At 46.6% G+C, this 22,061-nt stretch overlaps 1 protein-coding gene across 6 annotated transcripts in view; it reads right to left on the reverse strand.

The window, feature by feature from the left end:
- The window catches only part of RBM26 (RNA binding motif protein 26), a 946,655-nt gene that overhangs the window by 74,095 nt on the left and 850,499 nt on the right, over window positions 1-22,061 (reverse strand). The window lies entirely within an intron of this gene.

Below are 22,061 nucleotides of genomic sequence, written 5' to 3' on the forward strand. Positions count from 1 at the left end.
TAATATACTATTTTATCCTGAAGCAAAATAAAAAAAAAGAAATATAATTCTTTTCCTACCTTTGTTGCCTGGTTTCTGCTTTCCTCATGTTCTCATTCAATTCCTTCCATCCACTGTCTCTCTTCCTTCTGCATCTTCCATTTGCTCTGTTACTGTGCCTCTCCCTTTCTTCCCCCTTCCAAATTGGTCTGGCACCCATCTTCTTCTCTCTGCTCCCCCCATAGTCTGGCATCTGTCTTCTTCCCTGCCAACGTCTTCTCCCTACTCTCTCTTCCCCATTTCCTTTCAGCGTCCTTCTCCCCCCATCTTCCCCATGTCCTGTCAGCGTCCTTCTCCCCCCTCTGTCTTCCCCATGTCCTTTCAGCGTCCTTCTCCCTCTCTGTCTTCCCCATGGCCTTTCAGCGTCCTTCTCCACCCCCCCGTCTTCCCCATGTCCTTTCAGCGTCCTTCTCCACCCCTTTGTCTTCCCCATGTGCTTTCAGCATCCTTCTCCCCCCTTTGTCTTCCACAAGTGCTTTCAGAGTCCTTCCCCCCCCCCGCGCCCTTCCCATGGCCTTTCAGCCCTCACCACCTTTTGACATTTCTTCTGATCATTTTTGTGGCTGTTCCAGGCTTCGGTAGTTCGTTCGCGTTTCCATTTTTTAAAGGAGTTCTTCTTTTCTCTTACACAAAATCGGTAATACTAAAAACAATAGCAGCAACCTCTTCAGACTGGTCAACGATCTTTACAACGATCTTGCACAAACTTACAAGAAGAATCCACCTTAACCGCCAACACACTTGCCGACTTCTTCAACACCAAGATCCAAAAATTAAGAACATTACTACCCGCCAGTCCCAACCCCCTCGAGCTCTTCCCCATCCTCACAGACTTGAATTCATCATACCCAGATCCAGGAGCCAAAGCCGACCTCAGCTGGAAACAATTCGCATTAACCGACTGGCAAACCTTCAATACTTACTACAACAAGTATACACACTCCTATTGCCACCTGGACACATGCCCCCCAAATATCATGAAAACTGCCCCTCTCCCACTTTAAAGCAAAAATGATGACATGGGTTAATCACCTACTATCCACAGGAAACTTCCCGTCTGAGCAAGGTCATATAATGATCACCCCAATTCTAAAAAACACGAAAGAACCACCTAACTCCCCATCTAACTATAGACCGGTCGCCAGCATCCCCCTATTTACCAAAATAGTGGAAGGGATGGTAAAGGCGGAACTTTCCGAATACCTCGAAAAATTCAACATTCTATGTGACAACCAAGCAGGCTTTCGCGCGGACCATAGCACTGAAACCGTCATAGCCTCCCTTCTCGACCACCTCCACACGCTCTTCAGTCAAGGCTCAAGTGCCCTGATCATACAACTCGACCTGAGCAGTGCTTTTGACCTGGTCGACCACACCATTCTCCTTGAATGCCTAGCTCACATTGGCATCTCAGACCAGGTCCTTAACTGGTTTCAGGGTTTCCTACAAAACAGATCATACAAGGTATTCATGAATAACTCTTTCTCTTACTGCTGGGACAACACCTGTGGGGTCCCGCAGGGCTCCCCCCTTTCCCCCATCCTATTCAACGTATACCTAGCCTCCCTAGGTAAACTCTTACACAACCTAAATCTCAAATTCTTTATTTATGCAGACGATATCACAATAGCCATCCCACTAACCAACTATTCACAAGAACTACTTGAACACACTTCAAACATTCTCAACCAGATAGAACTCTGGATGCTTTCATTCAGACTGAAATTAAACCCCGACAAATCAAAATTCTTCCTAGCCTCCCCCAAAGATAAAATCAAGGAAACCACAATTCAACTAAAAGGAAAGACCTTCCCCCTCGATCCGACCATAAAAATTCTGGGAGTCACGCTGGACAAAAACCTATCCCTAGAAAACCATACCGACATCATCGCTAGAAAAAGCTTCTCGGCACTCTGGAAACTTCGCACCATAAAAAAATACTTCAATGACACTGCATTCCGCCTACTCGTACAATCCTCCATCCTCAGCATTCTCGACTACTGCAACATCATCTTCCTTAACGCTACAAAGAAAACTACCAGGAGATTAAAAATAGTCCAAAATACCGCAGTGCACCTCATTTTTGGCCTAAAGAAATGGGAACATGTCACTCCATTCTATCACCAACTGCACTGGCTGCCATTAGAATCTAGAGTTCTCTTTAAATTTGCATGCTTTTGTTACAAATCGGTTAACGGTTCTTCCCCAAGTTACATAAATACCCACTTCAACCTTTACTGCAACAACAGGACAGCACGCAGAATTCAACTGTTCGCCTTCCCCTCGCCAAAACACTGCCTTCTCAGAAGATCCCTCGAAAGAACTTTCGCCTTCCAAGCAGCCAAGTTGAACCCATGGCTAGCCCAGATGATACTCGAGGCCCCCACTTACCTTGCCTTCAGAAAACTACTAAAAACTTACCTATTCAACAAACACGACTCCTATTTAATCCCTTCACCTCACATAACCCCGGCCCCACCCCCAACCCCTTCCTCCCACACCTGATTCCCCCTTGACCCTCTCTCTACTTCCCTTGTCTAGTTCGATCTAAGCCGCAATTTTCAGTTAAACTGTTGTACATCTTCCTTTCATTGCAGACTACTGTAAATTGTCGTAACTTCATTGCTGACTGTTGTAAATTGAAAATTGTTGTAATCTACTGTAAATCTGCTAGTAATTTGTTTGTAAATCTGCTTGTAACATGTTGTAAATAAGCTTGTCAATGCAGATCATTTGTTAATTGTTGTAAACCGCCTAGAACTCGATGGGTATGGCGGTATATAAGAATAAAGTTATTATTATTATTATTATTACAGCATCCTTCACCTCTTTAGTAAGCCATGCCGGTTCTCCCTTGCTTTTATTTTTCCGTCCTTTGGATATCTGCGGAATGTAGAGATTTTGTGCTTCCGTGATAGTATTTTTCAGTAGGGACCATGCCTGATCCATCAATTTAATTGCGTTCGTCCTTTTTCTGAGCTGTTTTTTTTTTTACCATGGCTCTCATATTATCGTATCTTCCTTTTTTAAAGTTGAGGGTTGTGGTTAAGGTTTTGATACGTTTCCCCTTCCCGATGTCGAGTTTAAAGTTGATCAGGTTGTAATCGCTCGTTCCTAGTGGGACCTTGACTTCTACTTCCTTAGTCTGACAAGTAATGCCATTTAGGACCAAGTCCAGGGTGGCATTCCCTCTCGTCGGCTCTGCCACCATTTGATCTAGGAAGCAGTCCCCTATCATTTCCAGGAACTTTATTTCTTTGCCGCAGTTTGAGGTTCCCAGGTTCCAGTCTATCCCTGGAAAGTTAAAGTCTCCCATGATCATTACATTGCTTGTCTTACATCCCTGTTTGATTTCCTCTATCATTTCCGAGTCTGTCTCCTCCGACTATCCTGGGGGTCGATAATAAAGGCCAATTTTTCTGTCTGTTCCATTGTGTCTAGGAATCTTAATCCAGAGGGACTCCAACTTATCATTTCCCTCTGTCTTCATCTCTCTAACAGATTCTATTGCTTCTTGAACATATAGGACAATACCTCCTCCTTTATGCCCGGTTCTGTCCCTTCTGTATAGCTTGTATCCCTGCAGTACTGTATCCCACTCGTTTTCGACATGCCACCATGTTTCTGTTATGCCAATGATTTCTAGTTCGTCGCATCTTGCTATTGTATCTAACTCTCCCATTTTGTTTCTCAAACTCATAGCATTCGTGTACATACATTTAAGTTCTCTTTGTGAACCATTCCTGGGATTTTCGAGCTTTGCAGCCCCTGCTGTGTATTTCGTGGTATTTGTCTGTGCTCCTACGTTGTCTTCGTGCTCTTCTCCCCCTAAGTCTGAGTAGTTGTCCGTAGTTCCTTCTTTGGGGGATTTCGTCGCCCAGGCCATCGACCGGTGGTCGACTGTCGGCTTTCCCCTGACCTTTAATTTAAAGTCTTCTCAATGGCCCTCTTCATGTTACCTGCCAATACTCTTGCTCCTTCTTTGGTGAGGTGTAATCCGTCCTTTCTGTAATAACTACTTCTTCCCCAAAACACTGTCCAGTTGCGCACGAAGTCTAATAAGCCACCTGGGAAATACTCCAGATTGCTAGAACAATTGATAGCTATTTTCTCGGTGAAACAAACTCTTTTTATAGTCAGAGAATAGTGTCTTTGATGCATCTTTTACAGTTTCAGCTTCTGCCATTGCTGCTAAATGACTACCATGGCTACACATTTCAGGACTGTGTGAAGATGTGTATTGTAAACTGGCAGATGCATCCCCACCTCTCGCAAACCCCTTTTATTCTTATTCCCCACTCCCAAGGGATGTAGATACAAAAAAAATCCTTGATAGGACACTAGCCTTTCAGGCAGGCATCTAGAACAACACCCTTGGCGCCCTTCTTCTGATTTGACAAGGTTTTATGATCCTTCGGAACCCTTCCTCCCTCCCTACAATCCCGACGCGCACCCCCGCCTACCTGCGCACCCCCGTGTAATCTCAATGCTGTAATCTCCATGCTCTGTTCACTTATATCGATACCTGCGGTATCCACACTGTATTTCTACTTTACTGTATACCGTCTTGAACTGAAAAGGTATGTCAGGATATAAATAAAGCTATTATTATTATTATCATTTTTTTAGTGACAAAGTTAAAGATCTACATCATCCTCTAGAGCAGGGGTGTCAAACTCAGTGTTCTTCCTAAAAATTTTTTCCAGCCGGGTGGCATGAAAAAGTTGCTGGGTGGGGCGGGATGGGGAAATTTGATGGTGGGGAAAATTAAATGTGCACTATTTTTATTATTTTCCAATGCTCAATATGACTTCCTTTTTTAAGGGTTGACACTTAGGCAGTGTTCCAGTAGCATTTAAACCAACCTTGTAAAAAAGTAATGCAGATCCTCTTATTCCAAATAACTTCTGGCCAGTATCAAACTACTGTACTTGAGAAAGTGGCATTCAGCCAACTTCAAACTCATGTTGAATCAGTTAATGCGTTGCATCACCGGTAATCTGTTTTTTGTTTAAGACATAGCACAGTGTCAGTAGTTCCTGCCTTACGGCTCCTTATACAAAGCTGCAATAGCAATTCTGCCACAACAAATGCACTGAAGCCCATAGGAACTGAATGGACTTTGGTGCATTTGCCATTGGAGAACAGCTACTGTGGCTTTGTAAAAGGGGTCTTTACTGCATGAACTCCATAGTCACCTAGACTAGTGTTTCTCAACTACTTTCAAGTCAAGTAGTCCCTAAGTCTAACAAATACCAACCAAATACCCCGGCCCAAGCTCTGCCCCTTACCCCACCCCCATTTATAATAGTACTAATTGTAATTCAATTTCTTCCATTCATTTTTCATGTACACACAATATAATCTTATTAATCCACAATGGTAACCACAAAATTTAAAAAACACAAAGCACACTGTATGTAGGGAAAATGATAATTATCATTTATATTTGTTTTATTTTTCAAAGAGGTCAAGGCAGATGACTAAAATATGCAATGTCACCTCAGTAACAACTATAGAAAAATAGACAAATATAGTACAAAATATAGACAGCAGATATATATTCTCAAAACTCACACATTTTGATCACTAAATTGAAAATAAAATCATTTTTCCTACCTTTGTTGTCTGTTGATTTCATGAGTCTCTGGTTGTACTTCCTTCTGATTGTGCATCCAATATTTCTTTCTTTCTGCTTCCTGCATGCTTCCTCTCCTCCGGACCTCAATCCCTTACCCAACCAACATCTCTCTGTGTCCATGAGTCCAACTTTCCTTCCTCTCTCCTTCACCTCTATTGGCAACATATCTCCCTTTCTCTCCCTCCTCTGTTATGATCGTGGATCTCTCTGTTCTTCCTCAGGGTCTCCCCCACCCCCATCTCTTCTGTTTGCACCTCCCATAATCCAGCATCTGCCTCATGTCATAGAATGATGGCAAATAAAGACCAAATAGCCCATCCAATCTGCCCTTTGGTCCAGGCTTCTGTCTCTCTGTTGCTTACAAACACCCCCCATCCCCAGCATTTGTTCTTTCTTCCAGGACTTTCTCTGTCTCTCTCTCCATCCTTCCTCCCTCCCTCCTTGGTCCAGAATCATTCTACCTCTTTGTAGTCTCTTTCTCTCTTCCCTCTATACACCCCCAAGTTCACCATCTGCCCCCCTCTCTTCGGCCTCCCCTTTGTTTCAGGTTTCTCCCTCTATCTTCCATCTGCTAACATTTCGAGACCTCCCACCTTTGTTTCAGGTCTTTCTATATCTCTCACTCTCACTGTCTTCCACCTCCCCAGGACCTGGCATATGCATATCTCTCTCCTCGGTTCAGGGTGTTTCCCCTCTCTGCAGTCTCTTTCTCTCCCTTTATACCCCTTTAGTCCAGCATCTGCCCTGCCTTTCCCCTCCCTTTTGGGGTAAGTCTACTTTCCTGCCCCTCCTCAAGGTCCTTTTCTATCTCTCTTTCCTCCTCCTCTCCCCTACCCCCCCCATTTCCAGATCCAGTGTCTCTGAAAAGTTTTTTTAAAAGTTACAGACGAATTCATACGCCATTTCCTCTGTAATATCAACCATAAACCACCCTCCAAACTTGCTCACATTCTTCTTTTTGAAGCTCTCCGAGTGTGGAAACATAACCAATTGTACCACAAAACCACCTTATACTGAGCAACAGACGCTCCTCTGAGCTCTTAACTCCTGCACCGTAGTGTCCAACTTCTTTTCGATTTGAGTCAGGGTTGCCAGATGGCAAACAAATTTACAGCCAAACTTATGGCCAAAAGTAGCCCAACTTGTGTCAGAGTAGCCCAAACAATTGCCGCTGAAAACACCTCTAATTTATCAAACAAATACATCATACAAATACAGACTGTTTATTTATACACTGCACATATCCCAAACAGGCTATAATGATGTACAACAGACCAAAACTCAAATACAAAACACAGGCTATTCTTTTGTTTTTATGCAATTCAAAAAGACATGGGATATACACACAGCATCCCCCATTTGGGAAAAGAATAAAGTATAGTATACTTCCAATCAAAGCAAAACATAACTCACCCTCCCCCCCCCCCCAAAAAAAAAAGGAGCTCATGGGGTGGGAGGAAAGAGGTTATCTGCACAGAGTGAGAGGATAACTTACATGGATTGGCAGATTCAACTCTAGAGAACTTTACAAAACCCACCAAACCGCTGGGGCTGTCCCACAGAATTAAATAAAAGTGTGTGTGTATGGGGGGGGGGGCGGCGGGGACTGACAGTTTCACGCCATAGCTCCTCTTCCTCCTCAATTACCTTCCCCAATTATCTTCCATTCAACCCATCTACATACAAAATAATAAAAAGGTGTGTGTGTGTGGGGGGGGGGGTGAACAGAATTAAATAAAATAAATGCAGGATCCGACTTAGAAGTCAGCTGCCCATCAGTCTGCACTTCATCTTCAGCTCATCTCTCTCCCTTATACCTTCCTATTTTTAGCTTCCCTATGCGGCAAATTTCAACTTTTTTTTTTTTATATAAAACTGGTGGGAGATGGGAAAAAAGACTCTACGAGAAAAATCCCTCCTGGCGAGGCAGTCAGTAACAGTGGGATCTGAATCGCCGGCACATTCTCTCATTACACGAAGGCTGTCACCGCTCAGGGAAGGGAACACAGACTGTACAGTTGGCGGCAGCACGCACACACATACAGTACACACCGCCTCTCACACTGATGAAAGCTACTGGTAAAAAAAAACATAACCCACCGGTTCACCTCCAAACCTCCTCCCTCACTCTCCAGGCTGTCCGCCCCAGGACCTCTTGGGTTGTAAATGAACTGTTTCCAGTTTGCGAGAGTCTGTCCAAAGGTTTTGCTCTCCTCTTTGGCCATGGCGAGCTTGCTAGTGTTGGCGCTCTTCACTTACCGACGGCGGCACGGTTCTTTTTGAAAGTCGAAGCTTCCGCTGCGGTGCCAGAATTTTCATTGGCTCAGCTAGGGCACATTGGACCAATCGCAAACTACCTTTAGTTAGATTGTGAGCCTTCGGGACAGTAAGGGAATTTTCCAAGTACCTTTCTTATTTCTAATCTTAATGTATATTTTCTGTAAACCGCTTAGAACCTAACGGATGTAGCGGTATATAAGAAATAAATTACATTACATTACATTACCTCAGAGTTCTAAGGTTGTTTGTAATTGGCTTATTGTACTGCAGCTGAACCAATGAAAAACCCTCCCTCAGCAATAGGAGGTCCAGAACCAGTCAAAAAGTAGCCCAAAAAACCAGAGAGATTTGTGAGCTCCTGTAATGAGAACCGCTGTAGCCAATACTGTCCCATCAATTAGATTTTGAAGGGTTTCACTATTTAACAAGTGCGGTCCCAGACTGTGTCTGAAATTCACAGCCGGGCACTCACTTAAATTAGCCAGGCGAAGTGTCTGGCTAAAAGTTGCTAGGGAGAACATTGCAAACTCAATCACATTAAGGGGCCGAAATCTAAAACACAGGCTAAGTCACGGGCCAGACCCCATCCCCATAATAGTACTAATTGTAACACCATTTTTTCCATTCATTTTTCATATATACACACACAATATAATCTTATTAACAACACGTAACGGTTAATCACAAAATTAAACAAGCACACTGTATGCTTCTCAACATTCATTCCTACCAGAACACAGAACAAAAACTAAAAGTACTAATATATACAAATGAAACCCTAAGATTCAAGACTCTGCATGCAGTACAACCCCCAGAGAAAAAGAAACAAATGTAAAGGGAGAATGTGGCGCAGTGGTTAAAGCTACAGTCTCAGCACCCCGAGGTTGTGGGTTCAAATCCACGCTGCTCCTTGTGACCCTGGGCAAGTCACTTAATCCCCCCCATTGGCCCAGGTACATTAGATATATTGTGAGCCCACCATGACAGGGAAAACTGCTTGAGTACCTGAATAAAGCATATAAACAGGCTTGGACAGGCAAGCAGGAGGCAGGAAAAGAGAAGGAGAGAAAAGCAGAAAGAGTGAAGAGCAGAGAACAGGAGAGTGGAAGAAGGAGCAACAGAAGGCAGGAGAGAGAAAGCAATGTTACTTACCGTAACAGTTGTTATCCAGGGACAGCAGGCAGCTATTCTCACTAGGGGGTGATGTCATCAGACAGAGCCCCGGTACGGACGTCTCACAAGCACGTGTTGCTTGTAGAAACTTAAAGTTTCTAGATGCCCGCACCGCGCATGCGCCGGTGCCTTCCTGCCCGGAGATCCGGGCGTGTCTCCTCAGTTCAGGTAGCTAGCCTGAGAAGCCAACCCAGGGGAGGTGGGTGGGACGTGAGAATAGCTGCCTGCTGTCCCTGGATAACAACTGTTACGGTAAGTAACATTGCTTTATCCCAGGACAAGCAGGCAGGTATTCTCACTAGTGGGTGACCTCCAAGCTAACCTCAGTGGGATGGAGGGGGAGTTGGCGACTTAAGAGAATAAATTTTTCAATACTGTTTGGCCAAACTGTCCATCCCGTCTGGAGAGAGTATCCAGACAATAATGTGAGGTGAATGTGTGAACCGAGGACCAGGTGGCAGCCTTACAAATTTCCTCGATTGGTGTTGATCTGAGGAATGCTACTGAGGCTGCCATTGCTCTGACCTTATGGGCTGTGACCTTACAAGGAAGTGATAATCCAGCCTGGGCATAGCAGAAAGAGATACAAGCCGCCATCCAATTAGAGATGGTGCGCTTTGATACGGGTCTTCCCAACTTGTTAGGATCGAAGGAGACAAAAAGTTGAGGAGTGGTTCTGTGTGGCTTGGTGCGATCCAGGTAGAAAGCCAAGGCACGTTTACAGTCTAGAGTGTGAAGGGCCGATTCTCCGTGGTGAGAATGGGGCTTAGGGAAGAATACTGGAAGTACAATGGATTGGTTGAGATGAAATTCGGAGACCACCTTAGGCAGGAATTTCGGGTGAGTGCGTAGGACCACCTTGTCATGATGGAATACTGTGAATGGTGGATCCGCCATCAATGCCTGGAGTTCGCTGACTCTGCGAGCGGACGTAAGGGCTACAAGAAAAAGCACTTTCCAGGTGAGGTACTTAAGAGGGGCCCTGTTGAGTGGTTCAAACGGGGGCTTCATGAGACGGGAAAGGACTACATTGAGGTCCCAAACTACTGGGGGTGGTTTGAGAGGAGGGTTAACATGGAAGAGTCCTTTCATAAATCTGGCGACCACCGGATGGGCCGAGAGGGGTTTCCTTTGTAGGGGCTGGTGGAACGCCGCAATAGCGCTCAGGTGGACTCGTATGGAAGTGGACTTGAGCCCAGATTGAGATAGGTGTAGGAGATAGTCCAGCACGGAGGATAAGGAAGCTCGCTGAGGTTCCTTTGACTTAGAAACACACCATGAGGAGAATCTGGTCCATTTCTGGGAGTAGCATTGTCGAGTGGCGGGCTTCCTGGAAGCTTCCAAGACCTCCCTCACTTCTTGTGAGAATTGGTGAGGGGTTACGTTGAGAGGAACCAAGCTGTCAGGTGGAGAGACTGCAGGTTGGGATGAAGTAGTGATCCTTGATGTTGAGTAAGCAGTGAAGGAAACACTGGAAGTGGTACTGGTTCCCTGCTGCTGAGTTGAAGTAGGAGGGAGAACCAAGGTTGTCTGGGCCACCGAGGAGCTATTAGAATCATGGTGGCCCGTTCGAGTTTCAGCTTGACCAGAGTCTTCTGGATCAGCGGGAATGGTGGGAACGCATATAGAAATCGTTTCCCCCAGTTCAGTAGAAAAGCATCTGCCTCGAGGCGATGAGGAGTGTAGATCCTGGAGCAAAACTGAGGCAGTTTGGAGTTGTGGGGAGCCGCAAAGAGGTCTATCTGAGGTGTCCCCCATTGCGTGAAGATTTGGTGAAGGGGGCTGGAATGGAGAGTCCATTCGTGCGGTTGTAGCAGACGGCTTAGTTTGTCTGCTAAGACGTTGTTCTCCCCCTGGATGTATACTGCTCTGAGTAGGGCGTTGTGGCGCACCGCCCAGTCCCAGGCTCGTAGAGCTTCCTGGCAAAGGAGGGCCGAGCCCGTGCCTCCTTGCTTGTTGATATAATACATGGCGGCCTGATTGTCTGTGCGAATGAGGATTACCATGTCGTGGAGTAGATGTTGGAAAGCTTGGAGCGCATTGAAGATGGCTCTGAGTTCCAGTAGATTGATTTGGTGTAGTCTTTCCGCACTGGTCCAGAATCCTTGGGTGCGGAGACCATCCAGGTGGGCCCCCCATGCATAATTCGACGAATCGGTTGTGAGAACTTTCTGATGGGGGGGAGAGTGCATCAGCAAACCTCTGGATAGATTCGAAGAGGTCATCCACCAAAGTAGAGACTGCCGAAGAGCAGGTGTGACTGAGATGTGTTTGGATAGTGGATCGGACGTCTGATTCCACTGTGATGCCAGGGTCCACTGGGGGATCCTGAGGTGGAGTCTGGCAAAGGGTGTCACGTGTACTGTGGAGGCCATATGGCCCAGGAGCACCATCAGTTGTCTCGCCGGTAGAGTTTGGCGAGTAGACACCGCCTGGCAGAGGTGAAGAAGGGACTCCATGCGTTGCAGGGGCAGGAATGCTCGGAGTCGGGTGGTGTCCAGGACCGCTCCGATGAAGGGGAGGGACTGGGTGGGTTGTAGATGAGACTTGGAAAAGTTGATCTCGAAGCCCAAATTTTGGAGGAAGTAGGTTGTAGCCAAGGCCGCCGAAGTGACCTCTGGGGCTGACGGGGCCTTGATGAGCCAGTCGTCGAGGTATGGGAACACCTGTAGACTCCTGTCCCGGAGTGCTGCGGCCACTACCACCAGGCACTTTGTGAAGACTCTGGGGGACGAAGATAGGCCGAATGGTAGCACTCGATACTGTAGGTGCAGATTTCCCACCCGAAATCTGAGGAACTTTCGGGAGGCCGGGTGAATGGGGATGTGAGTGTAGGCCTCCTTGAGATCCAGGGAGCATAACCAGTCGTTCTGCTCGAGGAGGGGGTATAGAGAAGCCAAGGTCAGCATGCGAAACTTCTCTTTGACCAGAAACTTGTTGAGGGCCCGAAGGTCTAAAATGGGTCGCAGGTCGCCCGTTTTCTTCGGGACGAGGAAGTACCGGGAGTAAAACCCTCGGTTCAATTGGTCTGACGGGACCGGCTCGACAGCCCGAAGCTGAAGTAAGGTTTGGACTTCCTGAAGAAGAAGGGCGGTCTGCGTCGAGCTTGAAGGATACTCTCTTGGAGGATGGTCCGGGGGGACCCGGTGGAATTGAAGAGAGTATCCTTCTCTTATGATGGTGAGGACCCATAGGTCCGTGGTTATGGCCTCCCATCGATGGTAAAAAAGATGGAGGCGGCCCCCTATGGGAGAGGCCGAGGTTATGCTCCCGGGAGGGGCGTCAAAAGGGCTGGGGAGCCTTAGGTGCAGCCGGTGGCTGAGGTTTTTGCTGAGACTTCTGGGGAGGTTGTCTCTTCGCAGGCTGTCTCGCAGCAGGCGTTTGTCTGGGCATGTAACGCCGCTGGTAAATCAGGGGTGGCCTGGAAGGTCGAGACTGTTGAGGTTTGGGTTTGGGCCGCAGGATGGATTGAAAAGATTTTTCATGATCCGACAGCTTCTTGGTAACAGTTTCGATAGACTCATCGAACAGGTCAGCTCCAGCACATGGTACGTTGGCGAGTCTGTCCTGGAGGTTGGGATCCATATCGATTGTACGGAGCCATGCCAGGCGACGCATAGCTACCGCGCTTGCGGCGGCGCGTGCCGAGAGTTCGAATGCATCGAAGGAGGATTGCATCAGCTGGAGGCGTAATTGGGAGAGGGAGGCTACCACTTCCTCGAACTCGAATCGAGCTTGGTTGTCTATGAACGGAGTGAACTTGCGGAGCACCGGCAAGAAGAACTCCAGATAGGAAGAGAAAAAGAAATTGTAGTTTAGCACCCGTGACGCCATCATGGAGTTTTGGTAAAATTTTCTACCAAATTTGTCCATCGTTCTCCCCTCTCGGCCCGGCGGTACAGAGGCGTAGACCTGGGAGGGATGAGAGCGTTTAAGGGAGGACTCGACCAGTAGGGATTGGTGGGAGAGTTGAGGGCCCTCAAACCCTTTATGGTGCACGATGCGGTATCGAGCATCGAGTTTGCTGGGGATCGCCGGTATGGAATACGGTGTTTCGAAGCACTGCATGAAGGTCTGGTCCAGTAATTTGTGCAAGGGGAGCCGAAGCGACTCCGTTGGAGGGTTAGGTAAATGCATGGTGTCCAGATACTCTTTGGAGTATCGGGAGCCCGTGTCAAGGGTCACATCCAGATCATCCGCCATTTGTCGGAGGAATGATGAGAAGGACAATTGTTCCGCCAGCGTCGGTCTGTGGGACGGGCTGGAGGAGGAGGAGGCCTCCAGGTCCATGGACATCGGGGAGTGGCAAGGAGAATCGGGCACCGATGTCTCCTCGTACTCCGGGCCCCCCGGAGGGGACACCTCTGATGAGGAGTATCCCCTACGTTGCAGTTTTTTCTGCGGTGACACCTCCGAATGGCGTGAGGAGTGCCAGGATGAGTGTCTCGATCGGTGCCCGTCTCGGTGGCGGGACAGGGATCGGGATCGTCTGTGCATCGCATGGTCTCCCGAGGCCCCCAAGTGGATAGGGCTGGAAGCGGTGGATCGCAACTGGGTTTGCGATGCGGGTTCTTGCGATGCTACCCAAGTCTGGTAAGGAGTACGGAAGAACTCTTCCTGACTATGCCCAGGGCTTCGAGTATCGATCGGAGGTCTGGTCCCATGTTGGCACGGAGGCGTAATGGGTTCTAATGGCGGCATATCGGTAAGCGAGGCTTGCCGCGTGGGCATCGCCGCCCTCCCCCGTTCGTCCTCGTCGGTTGTCGAGGTCGAACGGTGTGGGGGAGGGGGAGGGGGCGGACTGCCCCTTTGGACTGGTACCGGGAGGTCACCCTGTATGGCAGCGATGAGCCCGGGTCCGATGGTCTGCATGAGCTCAACGAATTGAGCTTCCAGCACGGACCGTAGCGAAGCCGATAAGGAGGGATCCGCACCGAAAGGGGGTCCTCCTGCACGGACATCGCGCTCCTTCGAGGCCGAGTGCTTCTGCTTAGTAGCTTTCGGCACTTTGATGACCACTGGTGGCACTGTGGAAGGAAGAGGTACCTGAACCGAGGAGACCGGGGCAGGCACCGACGTCGAGCTCGTGGATGGTGTCGGGGTGAGCGATGCCGGTTTCACCGCACTCGATGCAGGAGGGGTCGATACCGGTTTCGCCCGAACCGGGGAGGTATCAGATGAAGTGGAGGCTGAGGGATCCTTAGCTGCGTCCATCTTGAACATCGATTCCCACAATAGGCAACGCCGCTTGAATGAGCGTGCCGTAAGGGTAGAGCAAGGCCTGCACGATTTCGGGATGTGGTCAGGGCCCAAACACTGCAAACAGCGCCAGTGAGGGTCCGTGAGTGAAATCGCGCGTTGGCACTTGCTGCACTTTTTAAACCCGGTGATTGGCCGGGACATAGGCCGGAAAATCTCCGCCGCGAGGTCGAAGCCAGTGGGCCTGAGCCACGTGGCCGGCCCGTTCGACCCGCCGGAGGAAATAATCTTCTTTTTTTTTTTTTTTTTTTTTTACTGAAAAAGAAAAGTACTGTTAACTGTAATTAAAAGAAAGCGAAAACGCGGACAAGGAAGGCAAATTTAACTGAATTCAGCTAGCGCATGATGAAGTTGAACTTCTCAGCTCCGCGGAAAAGAAAGAACTGAGGAGACACGCCCGGATCTCCGGGCAGGAAGGCACCGGCGCATGCGCGGTGCGGGCATCTAGAAACTTTAAGTTTCTACAAGCAACACGTGCTTGTGAGACGTCCGTACCGGGGCTCTGTCTGATGACATCACCCCCTAGTGAGAATACCTGCCTGCTTGTCCTGGGATAAAGGGGCATTAGTGAGCCACATCGACAGGATCATCGACAGTGTGGAAGAAGATATGGCGGTGATCCATGTGAGGACGAATGTGAGCAACAGGAACTACAACAGGGAAGTACTGAAGGACCAGTTCCGAATGCTAGGAAGGAAGCTGAAGACCAGAACACAGAGGATAGCATTCTCGGAGATCCTGCCGGTACCCAGGGCCGACGAGAAAAGGCAGATGGCGTTGCAAGCAGTCAACACATGGATGCGCTGCTGGTGTGAGGAAGAAGGATTACACTTCATGTGCAACTGGACGACGTTCTGGGGGAAGAGCAAGCTATTCAGGAAGGACAGACTCCACCTCAGCAGAGACGGAATGAGGCTACTTGCAAGCAATATCAAGAGAGAAGTTGAGAAGTTTTTAAACTAGGAAGAAGGGGAAAGCCGACAGTCGACCGAAAGAGAGAGTCGATGGTTCGGGAACTGGTATACCTGGAGGATACCGTGCAGGAACATAAGAGGGGAAGACTCACCACATCACAGGCAAGACAGATCGAAAGGGACACAAGAGGGAAGGAAATGCAAGAAAGGAACAGGCCGCAAAATCACGAACTACACGAACGCAAAGGAGCCTAAGGATAAGATGGGTGAATTAGAATCTATGGTACAAAAGATAATGTGGATGTCAGCATAGCTATTGCTAGCATTCAGCATTTTCAGTTGGCATAACTAATGTCAGCGAAGGCCTATGGGAAATTATATCAATCTGACTCTGGCATGTGAATGCAGATAGACCCTAAGGGCAGGGAGACTGTTTTAAGTAGCCCTGATTAAATCATGATTAGCCAAAAGGTGTTAATGTGTAAATGTCTGATTAAGAGGGTGCTTAGGACAATGGGTCCAGGTGCACAGATAACTAAAGTTAATCAGAAACTATTGTCAGAGACATACTGGAAATACATATATGACTACAGCCTATTTTTCTCCTGTTTACGAAGGAGGGGGGAGATTTAACTTCTATTGAAGCTCAATAGATTCTGGTTTTTAGAATAAGTTTCCAAACCATAAAAGCCCCCTCGCAGCATCACCCCCCTCTCTTGGCTCTTGAACTCTGGTCCTCTCTTGTTTCTCTTGAGCTCTCTTTCTCTGTCTATCTCTCTGTCTATCCTTCTCTTTATCTATGGAACCCGAAGCTTAGACCATCACCCCATCCTCCTTTCTCTCTCTTTCTCTCTCTGGCTCTCCCTAGAACTTCAGACTCTCTGTCTCATTGCCTCTGAACTCTGTAAGGCAGGGAAACTGCTTTGCTCTCTCCTTAATTGTAATGCTTATAAATATTGCTTTCCTGTAAGCCTATTTCTATAATATATTCTTTATGCAATCATTCTGGCTGTGTTTCTTATTTGAGTCTACTTCCTGGTGAATCTTCAGTGAGGGAACTGAACCTGGGACCTGGCGTGTGCAAGGGCGCCTCTAATATAACCCCTCCAACCATACATTGTGGGAGCCCGACTAACAATCCTTACAGTGGACATCATTGGCATTACGGAAACATGGTGGACTGAGGAAAACGTCTGTAACACTGTGCTACCGGGATACAAACTATACCGAAGAGACAGAGTAGCTCAAAAAGGTGGGGGCATTGCCATATACGTCAAAGATGGAATTGAATCTACTGGAGAGAATACGCCACAATAGACAGATAAGTTAGAATCTCTATGGGTCAAAATTATGGGAACAAATGGACTGGAAATGAAGATCGGCATTTACTACCGACCCCCAGGGCAGTCTGAAGTAATTGATGGAGAAATGACGGACTGCAAGGGAGGCAATGCAGTTATCATGGGTGACTTCAACTATCCGGGGATAGACTGGAACCTAGGCATCACCGGCTGCGCTAGGGAGACCAAGTTCCTGGATGCTGTAGGCGATTGCTTCCTGGAACAACTTATCAAGGAAAATACAAGAGGAAATGCAATTCTGGACTTAATTCTAAATGGACTGCGAGGACCAGGACAAGGTGCAGAAGTAGAAGGGACGCTGGAAAACAGTGATAACAACATGATCCGCTTCGACCTGGATGTAGGGGCGAAACATCGGTTCAGAACGACGGCCATGGCATTGAACTTATGAAAAGGGAATTACGAAGGGATGAGACACATGGTGGAGAAGAAGATTAAGAAGAGGATAAGCACTGTAAAAACGCTAGAACAAACTTGGTCCCTTTTTAAGGACACAGTCACCGAGGCGCAAAATCTATATATATCGCGTATCAACAACGGATCCAAAGAACAAGGAACCTGCGTGGCTCACTGTAGAGGTGAAGGAAGCTATCAGAGACAAGAAAACTTTGCTTAAGGAATGGAAAAGGTCAAGAACGGACAAAAACTGGAATATGCACAAACCTCATAAACGCAGGTGCCATAAGGTGGTAAAAGGAGACTACAAGGAAAAAATAGCCAAGGAGGCGAAAAACTTCAAGCTGTTCTTTCAATATATTAAGGGGAAACAACTCGTGAAGGAAGTGGTGGAACCACTGGATGACCATGGAATAAAGGGAGTACTAAAGGAGGACAAAGCACTGAACACATTTTTTTGTATCTGTATTTACCGAAGAGGATATACACAGCATACTGGAACCCATCAGGCTATATGCTGGAAACGAAGACGGGAAACTGATAGGGTTGACGGTCAGTCTAGAAGAGGTATGCAGGCAGATCGATAGGCTTAAGAGCGGTAAATCCCCGGGACCGGATGGCATCCATCCGAGGGTCATCAAGGAACTGAAAGGGACTAAAACTGAACTGCTTCAACTAATAGCCAATCTGTCGATCAAATCGGGAAAGATTCCAGAAGATTGGAAGGTGGCGAATGTTACGCTGATCTTTAAAAAAAGTTTGAGGGGAGATGCAGGAACTACAGACTGGTGAGTCTGACCTCAGTACCGGGAAAGATGGTAGAGGCGCTGATAAAGGACCGCATCATTGATCACCTTGACGGACACGGTCTGATGAGGACCAGCCAGCACGGTTTCAGCAAAGGCAGATCTTGTTTGACGAACTTGCAGCACTTCTTTGAGGAAGTAACAGGAAGATAGACAAGGGCAACCTGGTCGACATTGGATTTTCAGAAGGCGTTTGACAAGGTTCCACACGAATGACTATTTCAGAAAATTGTGAGCCATGGAATCGAGGGTGAAATATAATCATGTGGATTAAAAACTGGCTGGAGCATAGGAAACAGAGAGTGGAGGTAAATGGACAATAATTTGACTTGAGTGGGGTGCCGCAGGGTTGGTGCTTGGACCCGTGCTCTTCAACATCTTTGTAAACGATCTGGACATTGGTACGACGAGTGAGGTGATTAAATTTGCGGACGATACAAAGTTATTCAGAGTAGTGAAGACACAGGGGGATTGCAAAGATCTGCAACGTGACATAATCAAGCTCGAGAAATGGGATCAACATGGCAAATGAGGTTCAACGTGGATAAGTGTAAAGTGATGCATGTCGGTATCAAAAATCTCATACACGAATACAGGATGTCTGAGGCACCAGGAAGCCAGAAGAATGAGCTTTTAAATTATTTTCATTTGCATTGTGCAGTGCCTAAGAAGAACAAAAGCGTGCTGTAAAATAGTGTTCAGACTTCAAAAACAAAACATCACTACAATATAATGTCATTCAGAAAAACATATTAAAAACTTTGCTTAAATATGGCTGGAAGGCAGGTACCTGAATCCTTTGACACACACACCCTGAGAAACAGCATCAAAATGAGGCTACAAAAAGGGCAGCCAGGCTGAGATCATTAACCATGAGGAGTAGACCCGCCTTCCTTACCGTTGTTGATCAGAATGATATGTTGACATCCACTTAGAGTTTGAATACCCCCCCACCCTGACAAGAAAGTAACAAACCAGAGCAGAACCAGCAAAAAGATGACAATGAAAATCAATGATGTGAAAATTACAAAAACGCACACAACTCCGCTTCTTTATTCAAGCCTTCAAAGACTGTAGACAGCAGATCCACCGCTGTTCAATCCCCCTATAGTATTCTGGTCAGATCCCCTCCACAGGGCAATGTTACTGTATCAATTATCAAAAATTTCAAGTCTGATAATTGATGACAGATCCCCCTCCAGTGCTGAACCAGAAGAGCTTCTGTTACTCCCTTACAAATTCTGCTTAGATGTTTGTGTATGTGGGCTCTGATAGGTCTAGTTGTGCAGCCCACATACATCTTTTTGCAGAGGCAAACAACAAGACGGCTGCTACAGTTAAACAATAAGTCGACTCCCGTAGGCCATAGGTGACACCTCTATGGGTAAACACTTGAAATGTTATTGCATGGGCACACACTGTACGACCACTGTGTCTATGCCCCACTTGGGATTCCATAGTTTTGTAATGAGGAACGTACTGGGATCTTGTCACTTGTTCACGAAGGTTGCATTGGTGAGCCATATTCAAGCAAAGTTTTTTATATGTTTTCTGAATGACATTGTATTGTAGTGATGTTTTGTTTTAGAAGTCTGAACACTATTTTACAGCATGTTTTTGTTCTTCTTAGGCACTGCACAATGCAAATGAAAATAATTTAAAAAGCTCATTCTTCCAGCTTCCTGATGTAGTCATAGCAAAATACAGACTGTGTTGGAGCCGTGAATTAATCTCTCAGATAAGTGGTCTACTTTAAAACCTTTGTAGAACCATATGATAGCCTTAACAGTGGAAGCAAGTTTTTGCTTTATTCGAATGTGATATAATTAAAATCAAAGCACTCTCTCAGCGACATCGTATCGCTGTTGTGGTGCCTTGCTGAAGAGCTTATGAGTACATTTAAAACGTAAAGAGCTATAAAGTGAATATGTTGATACTATCTTTGGAAATTAGCCCAGCATTTAAGAGAGGGGTGTTTTGTTATACAACCATCTTTAGCATTAACTTTTAACATTCAACTTTTTTCCATTTTTCTGCTTTCTTCTCAAACTCTATCTACTTTTCCATGTGTATTATTCTCCTCCCTCTCTCTTCTACCCTATTCCCATCTATCCACAAGCATTTCTTTTGATCTCTTCCCTGCTGCACCCATTGCTGTGCACCATCTCCTCCTTCTGTCTCCTCTTCCCCTTCATCCCTATCCCTCTCCCATGGTCAGACATCTCTGTCTTCCCCCATCATATGGTCTGGCATCCTTCTCCTCTCCTTCCAATAGCATGGAATCTCTCTCCTCATCCATGGTCTGTCATCTCTCTCAGAAGAAATCAAAAACAAAGTGGAGAAATGATATTCCTGAGATGTACTTTATTAATATTAAAATAATATTAAAACTTGGTAAACCACATAAAAACCTCTAGGACGCAGTCCGCTGAAAAGCTTTGGACCCAACATGGTCCAAGTTTCGACAGAATGTCTTCTTCAGGGGTCCCTATGAAGTTCTATGGTAAATACATGGATGAAAATGCCAGTCGGAAATAAACTGATCCGTAAAAGCTGTGTGCAGGATATGGGCTCAAAAAGCTTTTCTCTTGGCTTTTTGAGCTCATGTCCTGCACACATCTTTCACTTGGCATTTTGAGCCCATGTCCTGCACATAGCTTTTATGGATCAGTTTATTTCCGACTGGCATTTTTATCCACGTATCTTTGCCATAGGACTTCACAGGGACCCCTGAAGAAGACATTCTATCGAAACACGGACCGTGTTGGGTCCAGGGTCCAAAGTTTTTCAGCGGACTGCATCCTAGAAGGTTTTATGTGGTTTGCCAAGTATTAATATTATTTTAATATTAAGAACATAAGAAGCGCCATCTCCGGAACAGACCCTAGATCCATCAAGTCCGGCGATCCGCACACGCGGTGGCCCCACCAGGTGTACCCTGGCATAGTTTTAGTCCCCATATCGCTCTAAGCTTCTCATAAAGAGAAGTGCATCTAGCTTACCCTTACCCATGTCACTTCATGCCACTCATAAGGAGATGTACATCTAACTTACCCTTAAATCCTACAACGGTGGATTCCGCAATTACCTCTTCTGGGAGAGCATTCCAGGTGTCCACCACTCGTTGCGTGAAGCAGAACTTCCTGATATTTGTCCTGAACTTGTCCCCCCTTAGCTTCAGTCCATGTCCTCTTGTCCGTGCCACATTGGACATTGTAAATAATGTTTTTTCCTGCTCTATTTTGTCGATTCCTTTCAATATTTTGAAAGTCTCGATCATATCCCCTCGCAGTCTCCTTTTCTCAAGGGAGAACAATCCCAGTCTCTTAAGTCTTTCCTCGTCTCTGCACCCTCTCTAGCAGTTTTATATCCTTCTTTAGGTATGGAGACCAATGCTGAACGCAGTATTCCAAGTGCGGTCTGACCATCGCTCTATAAAGCGGCAGTATAACTTTCTCCGATCTACTCGTGATTCCCTTCTTTATCATGCCTAGCATTCTATTTGCGTTCTTCGCTGCCACCGCGCATTACGCCGACGGCTTCAGTGTCCTATCGATTAATACTCCCAGGTCAGTTTTTCCCAGAGTTGCATCTGACATACTATACTTGTGTTCCTTATTTTTTCTGCCTAAGTGCATCACTTTGCATTTTTCCACATTAAACTTCATCTGCCATTTATCTGCCCAATTCTCCAATCGGCTCAAGTCACTCTGGCCCAGCATAGCTTTGTGTCATCTGCAAACTTGATGATCTCACTGGATGTTCCATGCTCTAGGTCATTGATGAAAATATTAAATAAGATGGGCCCAAGTACCGAGCCCTGGGGCACACTGCTAGTCACATTTTCCCAGTCCGAGAACTTCCCATTTATGCCCACTCTCTGTCTTCTGATCTCCAGCCATTTGCCTATCCTTCTTAGTATATCTCCTTCTATTCCATAGCCCTGCAGTTTCCTGAGGAGTCTTACATGTGGAATTTTGTCGAACGACTTCTGAAAATCCAAGTATATAATATCCACTGGTTCTCCATTATCAATTTGTCTGTTCACTGTCTCAAAAAATTGAAGTAGGTTCGTCAAACATGACTTCCCTTTCCTGAACCCATGTTGGCTGGCTTTCATTAGGCCGTGTGTGTCTAGGTGCCGGGTTATGCTATCCTTGATCAGCGCCTCAACCATCTTCTCAGGGACCGA

Source organism: Geotrypetes seraphini, chromosome 6 (genome assembly GCF_902459505.1).
Source record: "Geotrypetes seraphini chromosome 6, aGeoSer1.1, whole genome shotgun sequence".
Classification (NCBI taxonomy): domain Eukaryota; kingdom Metazoa; phylum Chordata; class Amphibia; order Gymnophiona; family Dermophiidae; genus Geotrypetes; species Geotrypetes seraphini.